This window comes from Papio anubis, chromosome 11 (assembly GCF_008728515.1).
Source record: "Papio anubis isolate 15944 chromosome 11, Panubis1.0, whole genome shotgun sequence".
Classification (NCBI taxonomy): domain Eukaryota; kingdom Metazoa; phylum Chordata; class Mammalia; order Primates; family Cercopithecidae; genus Papio; species Papio anubis.
Genome location: NC_044986.1, coordinates 42,749,444 through 42,753,181, shown reverse-complemented (window position 1 = coordinate 42,753,181; position 3,738 = coordinate 42,749,444). Strand labels below are relative to the sequence as shown.

Below are 3,738 nucleotides of genomic sequence, written 5' to 3'. Positions count from 1 at the left end.
TCTCGAAACAAGTGAATTTCTGTCCTGTCAGAGTTGAAATAATCCTTATGCATGTCAAATTTACCCTAATAGAGAAGATACTCATTATCAAAGCAAATTCAACAAGACTCAAAGACTTTAGGAAAGAAGTTGCCGGCAGACATGAAAGGCAATTTTAGCCATTTACTTAGAATTGCCAGTCACCGTAGGAGCAGAAGAGGCATTTTTCTGCCAACTGGTTGAAGCTTGTGCCAGAATGATCCTGCTGTTTTTTAATTGTCCTAAAAGCTTGTAGCCAGCAATTTCCCTGCCAAGTCTGACCTCACTTTCATGTTTTTTATAATATGCAGATCACGAAGTGTCCCATTCAGAGGGGGAAAACAAGAAATTACTTCTTCATCCTTACTCTTGAAGCCCATCACATAATCTGTATTATGTCTCTGTAAAATAATACATCAATGGCCATCTCAAAGCCTTCTGTGCCATTTTTTAGTACCACTGTCCTTGCGTACCTTTGAACATATGATTAATCCTCACGGCAAACTTACAAGGTAAGAAAGGGGACAACAGTGTTACTCCCATTATGAGTGATAAACCGACGGAATTATGACTGATGGACATACAAATCTATGTGTGGTGTATTAAGTTGCAAGCTGCATAATGAAATTTAGAGTATGCTCTCATTTTTTGTATAAAAGAAAAGGCATGTAACTGTGTACATGTGTGCATGCATATGCAGGTGTGTATAGAGGTGGGATATAAAAGCTCACAAAAGATCTTGTGATATACAAATCTAGTTACTTCCTAAAGTGGTAATGTTACCTCCTAACAGTTACCTCCTAAAATGGGAGTGAGTGAAAGAAGCTACCGGGAACGTTCACTTTTATATCTATGCACCTCTGTATTGTTTTAATGTTTTGCAATAAGCATATATTGTTTTTACAATGTCAAAAAGAATTTTTAGAAGGAGAAAAGGTTTAAAGTCGGTGATAGATGTTCTCCACAATCAACAGCCCTATCTAGTTTATTCCATTGGATTCAGATTTTCAGAGCAATTTTAAAGAAACATTCGGAAAATCTTCCTCAACTCTGGAAGAAAACAGCTGCTTGGTATTTGAGTCTTGGAGAAGCAACTTTCTACTTAATGCTTTTTGGGGGCCCTTGCTCCCAGATGGAATGGAGATTCAGTTGGGATGACCAGAGGCTTCCATCAACCAACACCTTGGGTTCATGGAGTTCTTTGAGGAGCAAAATAAATATGTAAAGAATGGGAATGCAGAGCTGTACTGTGTGGCTCGGCAGTCTAGGCACTTCTTGGACAGCATGTCTCACCAGATGATGAAACTCCTGAGCAAGAAGATGGAGAAGCGGAACCTCAAACTGTGGCAGCAAAATCTAAAATTGTAGGGGGCCTCAAATCTGACCCTATCAGAAACTCAAAATGGAGATGTGTCTGAAGAAACAACGGGAGATAGAAAGGTTAAAAAATCAAAACATTCTATAAATGTGGCCTTATCAGAAACTCAAAATGCAGACGTTTCTCAAGAAATAGTGGAAAATGTAAAAGTTAAAAAATCTCCCCAGAAATCCACCGTATTAACCAATGGAGATGCAGAAATGCAGTCTCCCAATTCAGAATCAAAAAAGAAAAAGAAGAAGAAAAAGAGAAAACTGGTGAATGATGCTGGGCCTGATACAAAAAAAGCAAAAACTGAAAACAAAGGGGAATCTGAAGAAGAAAGTGCCAAGACTCCTAAAGAAACAGAAAATAATGTGGAGAAGTTAGATAATGATGAAGATGACAGTGAGGTGCCCAGCCTGCGCCTGGGACTGACAGGAGCTTTTGAGGATACTTCATTTGCTTCTCTATGTAACCTTGTCAATGAAAACACTCTGAAGGCAACAAAAGAAATGGGCTTTACAAACATGGCTGAAATTCAACATAAAAGTATCAGACTACTTCTGGAAGGCAGGGATCTTCTAGCAGCTGTAAAAACAGGCAGTGGTAAAGCCCTGGCTTTTTTCATCTCTGCGGTTGAACTCATTGTTAAGCTAAAGTTCATGCCCAAGGATGGAACAGGGGTCCTTATTCTGTCACCTACTAGACAGCTAGCCATGCAAATTTTTGGTGTTCTTAAGGAGCACCATGTGCACACCTATGGGTTGATAATAGGTGGCAGTAACAGATCTGCTGAAGCATAGAAACTTGCTAATGGGATCTACATCTTTGTGGTCACACCAGGCCATCTGCTGGACCATATGCAGTATACCCCGGGGTTTATGTATAAAAACCTGGAGTGTCTGGCTATTGATGAAGCTGATTGTATCTTGGATGTTGGATTTGAAGATAAATTAAAGCAAATTATTAAACTTTTGCCAACATGCAGACAGACTATGCTCTGTTCTATCACCTAAACTCAAAAAGTTGAGGACCAGGCAAGGATTTCTCTGAAAAAGGAGCCACTGTATGTTGATGTTGATGATGATAAAGCTAATAAGCTAATGTGACAGTGGATGGTCTTGAGCAGGGATATGTTGTTTGTCCCTCTGAAAAGAGATTCTTCTGCTCTTTACATTCTTTAAGAAGAACCAAAAGAAGAAGCTCATGGTCTTCTTTTCATCGTGTATGTTCGTGAAATACCACTACGAGTTGCTGAACTACATTGATTTGCTGTCTTGGCCATTCATGGAAAGCAAAAGCAAAATAAGTGTACAACCACATCCTTCTAGGTCCGCAACGCAGATTTGGGAACACTATTGTGTACGGATGTGGCAGCAAGACGACTGGACATTCCTGAAGTCAACTGGATTCTTCAGTATGACCCTCCAGATGACCCTGAAATATATTCATCATGTGGGGAGAACAGCCAGAGACCTAAATGGGGAGGCCATGCCTTGTTCATTTTGCACCCAGAAGAATTGGGTTTCCTTCATTACTTGAAACAATCCAAGGTTCCATTAAGTGAATTTGACTTTTCCTGGTCTAAAATTTAGGATACTCAGTCTCAACTTGAGAAACTGATTGAAAAGAACTACTTCCTTCATAAGTCAGCCGAGGAAGCATGTAAGTCATACATATGAGCCTATGATTCCTACTCTCTGAAACAGATCTTTAATGTCAATAACTTAAATTTGCCTCAAGTTGCTCTGTCATTTGGTTTCAAGGTGCCTCCCTTTGCTGGTCTGAACATGAACAGCAATGAAGGCAAGCAGAAAAAGCAAGGAGGATTTGGCTACCAGAAAACTAAGAAAGTTGAGAAGTCCATAATCTTTAAACACATTAGCAAAAAGTCATCTGCAGCAGGCAGTTCTCTCACCTAAGACGTGCCTTTCTTTATCTTGAGTAACTTTGTACTAAAATGAATTTTTACCCCTTGATCTAACAGGATTTTTGTAGCATTTGGAATTTGGACTGGTCTGACAAGAGTATAAATTGACTTGGGTTGCAAGCACTGAGCACTGTTACTTCTATCAAGTCTCTTTTATTTTTGGGACATAAAACAGGCTTTAATTTTCTTGGTTGCCCAAGGACAGAGCAAGGAATGTCTGCTGTTTCTTGTGATGATATAATATTTTAATTTTAAATCTCTCTCCCTTATACACACAAATGTATGTTATTGTTTTACCATAATTCTTTTTGTACCTTTCCTTCTTGGTTTGTGAAGATTTCCGTGGCATGGGTTGCTTTGCTCACTGCTGTAAAAGGTGACCTGGTGTACTGGGAGGCTGGTGGTAATGCAGAAAAGAGTCTCAGGTTAT

At 39.4% G+C, this 3,738-nt stretch overlaps 1 pseudogene; it reads left to right on the top strand.

Moving 5' to 3' along the window:
* The first annotated feature begins 715 nt into the window (after window positions 1–715).
* LOC116269431 lies at window positions 716–3,419 on the top strand (annotated as a pseudogene).
* The last annotated feature ends 319 nt before the right edge of the window (window positions 3,420–3,738 follow it).